Source organism: Piliocolobus tephrosceles, chromosome 5, assembly GCF_002776525.5.
Source record: "Piliocolobus tephrosceles isolate RC106 chromosome 5, ASM277652v3, whole genome shotgun sequence".
NCBI lineage: Eukaryota > Metazoa > Chordata > Mammalia > Primates > Cercopithecidae > Piliocolobus > Piliocolobus tephrosceles.
Genome location: NC_045438.1, coordinates 108,784,087 through 108,797,735, shown reverse-complemented (window position 1 = coordinate 108,797,735; position 13,649 = coordinate 108,784,087). Strand labels below are relative to the sequence as shown.

General features: G+C 39.1%; 1 pseudogene; it reads right to left on the bottom strand.

The window, feature by feature from the left end:
- Positions 1-239: 239 nt before the first annotated feature.
- On the bottom strand, positions 240-1,744 carry LOC111549789 (annotated as a pseudogene).
- Between the last annotated feature and the right edge of the window lie 11,905 nt (positions 1,745-13,649).

The following is a 13,649-nucleotide window of genomic DNA, read 5'->3' as shown; positions in this document are numbered from 1 at the left end:
CCAAGATGGAAGACACAAATGCAGAGGAATTGTAAGGCTATAAGGACCCTAGGGTATTGGGGGGCTTCCTGGAACTCCCTTCTAGGAGCCAGTTAAAGAGGCTGCCCTTGCAGGGTGAGAGGTGGGTAGGTTGTGCTCCCCTCCAGAGAAAGGGCCTTAGAGAAATTCACCAGGAAAAACCAGCTTCTGACTCTTGTGGCTTTATTGAAGGACAGGAGTCTCCTCCCGACCCTTGATCCTTAACTGTCAAAGCACTTCAGATCAGCCACTCTGGGGGCTAGCTCCTGGCCTGGGGCTCTTGCTGGTTGCTTGTAGGTGACAGAATTCAGGCCTCCCAGTTCTTCCAGTGACTGGAAGTGAGTGTGCTCTACTAGCAGGACCTTGGGAGGCTGGGCTCTGCGTTTCTCTGGAGAACTAGAATCTGGGGAAGGATCAAGAGGCTGGGCTGTCTGGGCAATATCAAAGTTGGACTTTGTAGGGGCTGGAATTTGGGGTCTTTCTGGAAGGCTGGGCTGGGTGGGCACAGTGGAGAGCCTGGAACTGGGGCTCATCTGGGCTCTAGAATCTTTGGCTGCCTTGTAGGGAGGGGAGGGATAAAGGAGTAAGGACTCTGTGAGAGGAGAGTGTTTGGGGTCCCCTCCACTACTTGGGTCTGCAGGAGCTATTGAGGACTGAGATGGAGAAATGACTTCTTGGTCAGCCTCTAGGACACAGCTAGGACTTGAGATTCCTTGAGGAGGAGCTTGTAGCATCCACAGGTGAGGTATTTTGCAGAGACGGCAGGTCTGCAGGCAGGGACAGGGGCTGAAGCTCCTCTGACAGTTTCTCATTGTCTAGTTGTTATCTTGCTCTTCCTGGTATGTTGGGCTGGGCAGGGTGGAGAGATAGGCAAATTGTTGACCTTTAGATGGCAGAGGGGTTGGCAAGTTGGATAGACCATTAGGGTGAAACTTGGGGAGGAGGCAGGGCATCCACCAGGATGAATCAGCTGTCTAGGTCCCCTCCATGACAGCAGTTTAAACTCTGGCCTGGTCTCAGGCTGTCTGCACTCTTGGCTCCAACACTCCGACTGTCCAGAATCTCACTCAACAAATCCAGTTATTCGCTAGACCTCAAGATGCTGCTGCTTATAGCTTCTTTTGCCCATAGATCCCCCTCATCCTCAGGACTCAGAGGAGGTGTTCTGGGTGATGATGGGCAGTCTTAGGTATTCGCCTGAGAGCCCCAGCCCTGGCCAGGCTGCTCTGGAGTTTGGGGACCCTTATCCCCATCAGTTGTGGCCTCCTGCTTTCAATATTGGTGCTTCCCTTTAGATTTGCCCCTCCCTTGGGGGCTCAGAAGGTTCCACTTCCAGCTGGAGTCTCCTGCTGGGGTGGAGGGGCTGGTTCTGCAAAGCAGGGGGGAATGACAGGACCTCAGGAGCTGCAGAATCAGGGGTCTGAGGCTTGTTAGAAGAGGGTGAGTGTGAAGTGGGTGCCAAATATTAGGGTAAGTGATGAGGGAGGCAAGATGTCTGGATGGGGACTGTGGTGGGTGGAGGATTCAGTGATAATACCAGGTGTGTCTATGGCGGAAGGGGTGTTCTCACCTGTTAAAAGTGCTGAGTGACAGGCAGGTGCTGCTACAGGTGATCTGAGTGGCTGGTGAGGGCTGGGACCTCACCTAGCACCTCCTCTGGAGGCCAGAATCCCCATCTGAGGAAGAGAATGCCTGAGCTGGAGCCCCTCCCACACCCCCCAGACATTAGCCTTTGGCTGGTCTTACCTTATACATTAGCAGGCTCTGCATCCCCCTCAAGCTACTCTTGGCCTATGGAAGCACGAAGGGAGAATTACACCTGAGGCTGATTGGACCCTGGGCATTTCAGAGCTCAATCCTTTTATCTCAAAAGACAGCTTCATTTTGCCATCTGTCCATCTCTGTGTCTCAAATATGTTCACAACCCCCCATGCACCATCTAAGAAATCAACACAAACTTTCACTCCTTTGGCTAATACAAAAGGAGTATTACAGGAGGAAATAATCCCCACATAAAATGGAAAGTGGCAAAACAACATTGTACAAGTGTTCATGGCTCAAAACCATAAAGTATAAAATCACGTGAACAATTTTGAGCTGCAAAAGTTGGCTCCAGGAAACTTGTGGGCTTGGGAGGAAAAAAAAAAAATACCCACATAAGGGCAAAAGCTGGGATTATATGGTCCAAGGACAAAGGATGTTTGCCAGTGAATCTTGGTTGTCAATTTTAAAGAAGTAGGCTATGATTCTGACAAAAATGAGCATGATAAATGGAAAATAAAAGTGGGAAGACTTGTTAATAGAAAAAAAAAGATTACGGGCTGGGTGTCGTGGCTCACACTTGTAATCCCAGCACTTTGGGAGGCCAAGGAGGCTGGATCACTTGAGGTCAGAAGTTTTTGAGACCAACCTGGCCAACATGGTGAAACCCCATCTCTACTAAAAATACAAAAATTAGCTGGACATGGTGGCACACCTGTAATTATGCCTGTAATTACACCTGTAATCCCAGCTACTCGGAAGGCTAAGGCATGAGAATCACTTTAACCTGGGAGGCAGAGGTTGCAATGAGCCAAGATCGTGCCACTGCACTCCAGCCTGGGCAACAGAGTAAAACTGCGTCTCACAAAAAAAAAAAAAAAAAAAGAAGACGACGACGATGATGAAAAGAAAGCAAGAAAGAAAAGATTATAATGAAGCTGAAAAAAATGTACTGCGTAGTGATAGCATAGCTGTCATAATGTTGCAAGGCAACACATTACTCTCATGTTTGTAGGGATACTGGTGTAAACAAACCTACTGCATTGCCAGTCATACACAAGTATAGTATGTACAATTATGTACAGTACATAAAACTTGATGATAATAAATGTTACTTATTTATATATTTACTATACTATATTTTTAGTTGTTATTTTAGAGAACACTATTTATTAAAGAAAAAAGTTAACTGTAAAACAGATTCAGGCAGGTCCTTCAGGATGTATTCCAGAAGAAGGCATTGCCATCACAGGAGATGACAGACAGCTCTATGTGTGTTATTGCCCTTGAAGATCTTGAAATGGGAAAAAATGTGGAGGAGGAAGCCAATGATATCAATGACCCTGACCCTGTGGAGATTTTAGGGTAATGTGTGTACTTATGTCTTAGTTTTTAACAAAAATTCTTTAAAAGTAAAAAATACATGTAAAAATAGAAAAAAAGCTTTTAGAATAAGGATATAAAGAAAGAAAATGTTTTTGTTTGACTGTACAATGTGTTTGTGTTTTAAGCTAAGCGTTATTACAAAAGAGTAAAAAATTTGAAACAATTATAAAGTTGATAAAGTAAAAAAGTTATAGTAAGCTAAGGTTAATTTATTATTGAAGGAAGAATAATTTTGAAAAATAAATTTAGTGTAGCCTAAATGTGCAATGTGTATAAAATCTACAGTAGTGTACAGTAATACCTTAGACTTTCACATTCACTCACCACTCACTCACTGACTTACCCAGAAAAAACTTGCCATTTTGCAAGCTCCATTCATGGTACCATTTTTTTTAATAAATATTTTTTTCTTTTGAGATAGGGTTTTGCTCCTGTTACCCAAGCTAAAGTGCAGTGGCAAGATCACTACTCTTGCAGCCTGAACCTCCTGGGCTCAAGCGATCCTCAGACTTCAGCCTCCCAAGTAGATGAGATCACAAGTACATGCCATGACACATGGCTAGTTTTCAAAAACTTTTGTAGAGACAGGGTCTCCCTATCTTGTGGAGGCTGATCTCAAGCTCCTAGGCTCCAGTGGTCCTTCTGCCTCAGACTCCCAAAGTGATGGGATTGCAACCATGAGTTATCGCACATGGCCTCATTTTTTAAAAATATTTTACACCATATTTTTACTGTACCTCTTCTATGCTTGGATACACAGATACTTATCATTGTGTTACCATTGCCTACAGTATTCAGTACAGTAATGTGCTATACAGGTTTGTAACTTCGGAGCAATATACTACAATATACCTATAGCCTAGGTGTGTAGTAAGCTAGGTTTGTGTAAATCTAGGTTTGTGTAAATATACTCTATGATTTTCATACAATGAAATCACCTAATGACACATTTCTCAGAATATAGCTGCATCATTTAGCAACACATGACAGTATCAAATTTTTTTTTTTTTTTGGAGATGGAGTTTTGCTCTTGTCGCCCAGGTTGGAGTACACTGGCACGATCTTGGCTCACTGCAACCTCCGCCTCCCAGGTTCAAGCTATTCTCCTGCCTCAGCCTCCCAAGTAGCTGGGATTACAGGTGCCTGCCACCACGCCCAGCTACTTGTTGTATTTTCAGTAGAGATGGGGTTTCACCATGTTGGGCAGGCTGATCTCGAACTCCTGACCTCAGGTGATCCACCCGCCTCAGCCTCCCAAAGTGCTGGAATTACAGGCATGAGCCACTGCGCCCGGCCATTATTTTCTATTTTTTAGTGATGGAATCTCTCTCTGTCATCCAGGCTGGAGTAGAGTGGCACAGTCATAGCTCACTGCAGCCTTAAATTCCTGAGCTCAAGGAATCCTCTCACCTCAGTCTCCTGTGTAGCAGGGACTACAGGTGCATGCCATCACACCCAGCTATATTTATTTATTTATATATTTATTTACTTACTTACTTACTTACTTATTTATTTATTTATTTTGTAGAGATACAGTCTGGCTATGTTGCCCAGACTGATTGGTCTTGAGCTCCTGGCCTCAAGTGATCTTCCCATTTGAGCCTCCCAATACACTAAATTATTTTTAGGGTTTTCTTGTTCTTAACATAGACTTAATTCTCTGTTAATGTGTTTCTACCTAATTTTGATATAGACTTCAAATTTATTGCAAAAATAGTCCTCATTTTGTTTATCTTTTAATATTCAGTATCATGAAGATGGCCTGGCATATAAAGGGTAATAAATACATGTTAGTGGAATCAAGTCCATGAAACAAGTAAATAATGACAGAAACATTTGTATTGATGTCACTAAAGACAGCCTCAACTTCAAGCCTGGTAAATGAGAAAACTTGCTTGGCAGGGGCAGGACCCCTGGGCATCCGGTCTGCTGGGCAGATGCACTGTTAACAGAAGGGCAAGAACATTTCCTTATAAGCTGTAAACTTCTTCAGGAGTCTAAGAAAGTGGGAGGGACACAGGTAGGAATATAGCAGAGGTCCTACCAAAAGATGGATAAAGTGCACCTCCAGGACATTTAATGAGCAGGCCATCTCGCTAGATAACCGTAGACATCCTCCTGGCTTAATGTAAGATGAAATACAGTCAAGGACTCCACATGAACATATTCATGCTCTATCTTCTAAATGTGGTTTCTGTAAATGTTGCAATGTAAATACATGCATATCTCTACTAACCTTTAAGGTAATGATACTGTGGGGGCATTTCATATAGAGATTGCATCAAACTGGCATCATTGTTACCCAGTCATCCAAAAAATAAATATTATGTACAATAAAACATAAATTCCAGCCAGGAGTGGTGGCTCATGCCTGTAATCCCAGCACTTTGGGAAGCTGAGGTGGGTGGATCACCTGAGGTCAGGAGTTCGCGACCAGCCTGGACAACATGGTGAAATCCTGTTTCTACTAAAAATATAAAATTAGCTGGGCATGGTGATGGACACCTGTAATCCCAGCTACTTGGGAGGCTGATGCAGGAGAATCACTTGAATCCAGGAGGTGGAGGTTGCAACAAGCCGAAATGGCACCATTGTACTCTAGCCTGGGCAACAAGAGCAAGACTGTGTTTAAAAATAATAATAATTGAATATTAATAAATATTTGATGAGCCCATTATTATAATGTAATTGGACTTTTATACCAACCTGTCATGAGCAAATTCAATAAATTTTTCTATACCTATGTCCTTCTTATGCACAAGGATAAACTCAGAGTTCTCCAATTATTAAGACTTAGTTATAAAACCAGTTTAAGCACAGGATTTCAAACCAGCCTGGGTAACATAGAGAGACCCCATTTTTGCTAAAAATTAAAAAAAAAAAAATTTAGCTGGGCATGGTGGCACATGCCTGTGGTCCCAGCTACTTGGGAGATTGAGGTGGGAGGATTACTTGAATCCAGGAAGTCAAGGCTGCAGTGAGCCATGATCATGCCACTGCACTCCAGCCCGGGCAATAGAACAAAAATGTGTCTCAAAAAAAAAAAAAAAAAAAAAAAAAAGCAATTAGTTACAAAACTAAGGTTAATTCAAAAAGTGAATAATTAATAAATACAAAAATAACAAGTTTATAACCATCACAACATGTCCATTAATCAAACTAAGAATGACAAGGGCAGAAAATTTTGAGGTTATGTAAAAAGCAAACTACTTTGGAAGAATGCAACTTGCAAAAGGCAAAATTTAAACCACTCTATTCATGAATTGCCTAGCTGTAAGTGGGAAGGATCAGTAGGAATACATGCTATGATCTATAATATCAGCCATGGGCATGCAGGTGAAAATTGTGCCACGTCTTTCACCTTTGGCCTAATATCTGGTTTAGCTCTAGTGAAGTCTGTGTTAAAATGTATGCAACTGGAGCATGCAGTGATGATGACAGGGCAAAAGGCTGATTTAAGATTTTCTATTGGTCAGGGTTACATAAGTAAACAGATGGCACACCTAAAGGTTTAATCAAAGAAAGCTTAATGAAGGTAGTACTTACCAACATGTGAAAAGGGATTAAGGCAACTGACAAAGAGGAGTAAAACTCCCAGTGACGAGCAACTGTAAGCAGCCATTACTACCGCTAAGCATGAAGGCGTGAGCAGCAACTAGAACTCTTGCTGCTAGCTGTAGAGGAGCTCTTGTTTTCTTGAAGATGTAGGAGGTGAAAAAATACTATGAGAGTGACAAGGTGAAGGTGGATGTGGAAGTTTGATGAGAGTGTATCTTTTTTAGTCAATTTAAAGTGAGAAATTTAGCTCATGAACGAAATACATAGCTGTCAGGCAACCGAAAACCATTGAGCCTGTTGAACATAAATTCTTAGTGAATTCTGCACTCTTGTGTCTTTTCTCCAGTAGTGTTCAGATAGCCAGAAGCAAGCTTGGAGAAAATATGTGGATTCACCCCATGTTGCTTTCACCAAGAAGATATGATGGAAAGTTAGAAAAATAATGTTTAATATTTTTACAAGAGAGTAATTTAAGAACTTGACCATAGAAGATATGACGGAAAGTTAGAAAAATAATGTTTAATATTTTTACAAGAGAGTAATTTAAGAACTTGACCATGACATCCAAGATAGATAAGGAAGAGCCCTGACTGATAGAGGAAAGAGTAAGAATCAAAGGCCTGAAGATTCTTATCTCTTCTAAAAACTTTTACCATAAAAGTACTTGAACACATAAGCTGAAATAATAAGGGACTTTGGTCAGGAAGTGGACTATTTGAATTAGTGACTTTGGAGTAGATCCTGCCTGGTGATTTTCAGGCTCTGAATGTAATTTTGGAATAGATATATAATTGGAGCAGGCAGGTCATTGGAAATGAGAAGTTAATAATTGAGCAATCTGGAAATTAGCTGGGTGATGTGACGATAAATCTCATGTGTCAACTTGACTAGGCCATAGTACCCAGATATTTGGGCAAACGCCAACCTAAATGTAGCTATGAAGGGTTTTTTGTTTTTTTTAAGATGAGATTAACATTTAAATAAGTAGACTTTTGATTGATAAAGCAGATTACCCTCCATAATGTGGTTGGGGCTCATCCAGTCAACTGAAGGTCTTAGGAAAAAACTGAGGTACCCCAAAAAATAAGAAATTTTATTTCCAAACTGCCTTCAGAATCAAGCTGCAACATCAACTATTTCCTGGCTCCCCAGCCTGCCAACCTATCCTGTAGATTTTATGCTTGCCAGGCCCCACAATGGTGAAGGCAATGAGATACACGTGTTTACATGTATCAGGTTACATGAGAGACTCACTAGTCTCTCTCTTTCTCTCTTTCTCTCTCTCTCTCCCTCCACTGCTGGCTTTTAAGAAGCAAGCTGCCATGAGTCCTACAACCACAAGGAAATGAATTTTGCCAACAACCCATTAGAGCTTGGAGGAATATATTTCCCTAATAAGAATCCAGTCCTAGATGACACTTTAACTGCAGCCTGTGAGACCCTAAGCGAAGGACCTAGCTAAGCCATGCCCAGACTCCTAGGAGATGCTCAGAAACAGAGATAATAAATGTGTGCTTTAAGCCACTAAGTTTGTGGTAATTTATTACATAGCAATAGATAAATTATATACAACTTAAAATGCAATCATGGACACTTTGATACAAATGTGTTAACTCAAATTTCCTCAAAAAATATGAATTACCAAAGTTTACTCAAAAGGAAATAGATAATATATGGAATCTACAAAAAAAATCTAGAACTAATATGTAAGCTTAGTAAGATTTCTATTTATGATAGAAATCTTAGTCTGTTCAGGTTTCTATAATAAAATACTATCAAGTAGGTTATACACAACAGTTTATTACTCACAGTTCTGGAGGTTGATAAATTCAAGATCAGGATACTAGCAGATCCAGTGTCTGGTGAGGGACCACTTCCTTGTAGATGGACATCTTCTCCCTGGAATTTCATACAACAAAAGGGTCAAACAAGCTCTCTGGGGTCCCTTTTATAAGTACACTAATACCATTCATGAGGGGATCACCAAAGGCCCCACCTCCTAATGTCATAACCTTAGGAGTTAGAATTTCAACTAACTTTTATGGGGGAGACATAAACATCCAGTCCATTGCAATGACCAATATACAAAAAAAAAAAAAAAATTTAAAGTATTTCTATATACTAGCAGCAAATAATCAGGATTAAGTATTTTAAAATATATTTGTTTTTCTTTGAGATGGAATCTCACTCTATTGCCCAGGCTGGAGTGCAATAGTGCAATCATGGCTCATTGCAGTCTCAAACTCCTGGGCTCAAGTGATCCTCCCGCCTCAGCCTCCCAAGTAACTAGGACTATAGGTGCACATCACCATGCCCAGCTAATTTTTAAAATATTTTGTAGAGACAGGATCATGCTATGTTACCCAGGCTAAACTCAAATTTCTGCCCTCAAGTGGTATTCCTGCCTCAGTCTCCCAAAGCACTGAGATTATAGGTGTGAGCCACTGTGCCCAACCAAAAATATTTTTCATAATATCATAAATATATGAAATTATTTAGGGATATAGCTCACCAAAGATGTTAAATATTTCTTTAGATTAATGTAATCTTTCTTTAGATACATTAATAACCACCAAATGTAATCTATTCAGTCTATTCAGGCTTTTTAAGATAGTTTTACATGTATCTAAATTTCTTGATCAAGTATTCACTTTACACAATTGTCAGAAACAACCAATTTATATTTTGCTAAGTTTTAATGATTTCTAACCATTATGGCAGTTCTTAAATACCAGATTTGGGGTCAGATGATCTTTTTTTAAATTCCAGCTCTGACCGTTAATAGCTGTATAATCTAAGACAAAAATTCTGGATCTCAGTTCCCACATTTATAAAATTGGGATAATAATAATTAATAGCTCAGACGGCCTTTTGTTTTGTACAAACTCTGAGACTTTCTTGCTACATGATTTGGGTCATGTTAAATATTTATGGTCTTTAGGTATTACCTCAGCCAGGTGTGGTGGCTCACACCTGTAAACCCAGCACTTTGGGAGGTTGAGGTGGGCAGATCACTTGAGGTCAGGAGTTCAAGACCAGCTTGGCCAACATGGCGAAACCCCATCTCAACTAAAAATACAAAAATTAGCCAGGCGTGGTGGTGAGTGCCTATAATCCCAGCTATTCAGGAGGCTGAGGCAGGGAGAACTGCTTGAACCCAGGAAGCAGAGGTTGCAGTGAGCCAAGATAGCGCTATGCACTCCAGCCTGGGCAACAGAACAAGACTCCATCTCAAAAAAAAAAAAAAAAAAGTAAAATAAAATAATAAGGTATTACCTCATCTATAAAATAGTACCTGTCTCTTAATATGGCTATGAAGATACAATGACATAAAATATTTTAAAATGATTTAGAATAGTACCTGGCACTCAATTCATGTTAACTTTTATAATGTTCACAAAAACATTATACATATAAAGTATGACACATATAAAGTTTAACACATATAAAGTATCATAATATTGATGGCTAAGTCTTTTTTCCTATTATCTATAATTGGGCCATTCTAAACTCAGTAAAGTATACATATTTGTCAAAATGTTTTGACTTTTTATAGACATTCATTTAATCAAAAGTGGGACTCTATCATATTATAAAATTGATTAAAGTCTTTATGAAATGTTTATATTAACTTTTAATAAGATCTGAAATGAGATACCTGAGATCATTAGTTTTTCAAACTTTGTTTAGCAGCAGAACCTTTTTTCAACTAAAATCTTATTCAGAAGATCAATATATAAATATAAATCAACTGTATAAAGCCAATAAAAGTTTTTCAGTTGAACTGTAAACCCACAAGGCTAATACAATTTGGGCATTTATTATGTGCTAGGTGCAATTCTAAAATTATACCAACCCCAGTATTGGCTCTGGGGCTACTTTCTTGGAACCATAAAGTGCAATGAACACAGTTTAAAACCTGCTCTTTTGAAATTGTTAAGCTAGTCAAGGACAAGAACCTATGACATGTGTTTTAACCAAGTATTTAGTATGGTATTGGGCATTTAATAGGTGTTGAAAAAAATTTGGTGGATTTGGGTAGCACAGAAAAAGCTAATGAAATCTTAATGACCCCACATGCTGTTAAATGGTTACTGCCTCATGCTCCAAACATACCACTTCCTCAGAGCAAAACCAGTTTTTTTCCAATTCCTAAGCAATGAGGTTTGGCATAAAGCTAGGCCAGAAATGTCAGTCCAGACTATTTCCTGGGGATAGTTAGAGACGCCTATTGAGTTAGTAGGAAATGTAAATTGTGCCTAAAGTTATCTGGATTATTTCTCAGACACACAACTACAGTTCATCTCATCTCTGAAGTAGCCTCAGGACTCCAGAATTACTCCAAGGGCCTCTTCTTAAAATTGACTAGAAATTTTGCCAGCTCTCTAAAGAATAATATTGACTGTCCCAAAGATCTCTTGGTCAAAGTCTATATTCATGATTTGGAATTTTCCCAAGCACCAGAAATTACACTGTGAGCTAACATTTATGCAGACATTCTCCCAGTTACTTTCAGTTTTCGGTTCTGTTAGTTATCAAGTAAAGGGGATAGCAGGTAAGGAGAAAGTAGGCAAAGGCATCAGAGATAAGTTACACTAAGACATAGCCTTGGCTTGTGTGTCATCTTCTTTCTAAATGCCATTTCTCCTCCATTACTGAATTTTAAGATCTGTCCTTGAAGACAGAGACTTTGATCTATAGTTATATTGCACTGCTCACACTAGTAATGGTAATAAAAATAAAATGAATTTTTATTGAGGCCTTATGAAGTGCTTAATATTGTGCTAAGGCCAGGCATAGTGACTCACACCTCTAATCCCAGTACTTTGGGAGGCCGAGGAGGGAGGATCCTTTGAGCTCAAGAGTTCGAGCTAACCAAGGCAACATGGTCAGACTCTGGGTCTACAAAAAATGGTCCCCGTGCACTCCAGCCTGGGTGACAGAGTGAGACTATGTCTCAATAAAGAAAAAAAAAGTTGTGCCAAAATACTTCAGCGCCATCAAATGTGCAAGTGTTCAATGAACATTTGGCAATTAAAAACTCTAAAATAAAATATCTTATGTAGAAATATTTCTGGGTAAGCAAACAAAACAAGTAGAAATAAAATGAGTTTTTATTTCTTCTTATACTAAAGGTAAAGGGAAAAACTTAAAATAATGAATTTTCAGGATTTTTTTAGAGACTTGAAATGATGGCAGGTCAGGCGAAGTGGCTTACACCTGTAATCCCAGCACTTTGGGAGGCCGAGGTGGGCAGATCACTTGAGCTCAGGAGTTCGAGACCAGCCTGGCCAACACAGTGAAGCCCTGCCTCTACTAAAAATACAAAAATTAGCTGGACATGGTGGCACAAGCCTGTAATCCCAGCTACTCAGGAGGTTGAGGCAGGAGAATCACTTGAATGCAGGAGGCGGAGGTTGCAAACCGAGATCGCGCCACTGCACTCCAGCCTGGGTAACAGAGTAAGACTGTGTCTTGAAAGAAAAGAAAAGAAAAGAAAAGAAAAGAAAAGAAAAGAAAAGAAAGAGGAAAATATAGGTGGTATCATAATCCCTATAAACCATTATACAAATCCTGAAAAAGTAAAAGCAGTTTCTGAATTAAAGTACCAGTGTTGAACACTCATATTAATAAAATATAAAGCAACACCATACATTACAGAAGTTATGCATTATCATGGAGATCTGTGTAATTAATAATAATCTATTATTATTTGACATCTAATTTTAGAGACACCATTGAAGCTTTACAAAATTAACTCTAAATGCAATTTCATTTCAACCAAGGAAACTGATAATCAAGAATAGTTATATTATTTTCCTAAATTTATAAACTTTTCTTCTAAGAAATGGATACATAATATTATGAAATTAGTTTAAAAAGAAAGATTGGCTGACATTTATTACATAAATGGTTGTTTCTCCTAATATCTAATTTTTACTCCTCTCTTACTTAACTAGATTTGTGACTGATGACATTGCTTTATGAATAGCATAAGCCCTGTTTTAACTAAGTGGATCATTGGGCTAGAAATAGAGATTCCTGTGCTGTATTTCTATCTCTGAGTAGTTCTGTGACCTTAGGCAAACTTCTCAGCAGGAATCTCAAATTATTCTAATTAAAACTAAAATGTCATTTTCCACCCACTATATGTATTGCATAAAGGTTGTGACATGATTATCCATCTTTTTACAAATAATCGTTACTTCATATAAAGGCAAAGTGCCATAAAATTATTTCTACATTAATGTCATATTTAATAATCTGAAATGATTTCACCTTAATAGGATAAGATAGTAAGTGCAAACAGAATAGAATTCTGATTATCCTTTAAAGTTAGTAATTATTGTTAGAATATATACTAGCTTTCGTGTATATATTTAATTCATTTATGTTCAACTAAATCACCATGGCTATATTGAATACTAGAGGCAAGAGAATTCACTATTATATTCACCAATATATTCAGTATCGGTGGCTGTTATTAAAGGCTTGGAATTAATATAAGGGGGCCAGTTGAGAAGACTGGCCACTGGAATCACAAACACTGCACTTCCTCTCCCACGTCCTGCTTCGTAACTATGATCAAGTCACAATATCTCAGCCTCAAGACATGAGGATAATAATGCTGTCTTAATTTTGTTTTGTTTTGTTTTGTTTCAGGAGAGTTAAATGAGCTTCTGGGTATAAACTATCTGGCACAGGGCCTGATGCACCTGAGGTGCTAATAAAAAAAAAGTTAGTCTTTATTCATTCAAGAAATCCTATGAGATCCTTGATCTTTTTGTTGTCACATATATCTGTAAAATATCCCCCCATTTCCTTGAGAACCTGTCATTAAATAGGTATAAAGTTTCAGTTATGTCAGATGAAAAAGTTCTAGGAGCCTGCTATATATTATACTGTATATCATGTTGTAGTCTTCA